The sequence below is a fragment of the Phycodurus eques genome, chromosome 10, assembly GCF_024500275.1.
Source record: "Phycodurus eques isolate BA_2022a chromosome 10, UOR_Pequ_1.1, whole genome shotgun sequence".
Classification (NCBI taxonomy): Eukaryota; Metazoa; Chordata; class Actinopteri; order Syngnathiformes; family Syngnathidae; genus Phycodurus; species Phycodurus eques.
The window spans coordinates 9,445,945-9,446,370 of NC_084534.1; positions in this window are offsets into that span (position 1 = coordinate 9,445,945).

The window sequence follows — 426 nt, forward strand, 5'->3', positions numbered from 1 at the left end:
AGTTAAGAATGTGTAAAATGCTACTCAAAAGAATGTAAAACATGTTAATCAAAACACTGCCTTTTAGTTATTGAAGCCTTTATAAAGGCAAGAGTTTGATTCTGAAATGAAGTTAATTTTCTACACGTCACAATTTTCTTGGAGCTACAGCATCACATAACAGATTGTGTTTAACCTTGGCAATTCCACTGTATTCTATATTATCAACCCAATTGTGGACAAACTGTGGAACTTGAGCACTCTTGCTGTGTTGTCTTAGTATTGTCTGCATTCAGATGCCTTTGTCACAGAGTTTGGAGAAAGGTCTGACTCATGTGCCCCACTCCTGAACCCTGAGACTATTTTTAATTTTTTTTTTTTTTTACAAAAACAATCAAATGGCCAAACGACGTGTGCTGATCTTTTGAGCTTTGGGAGGCTTGTGTG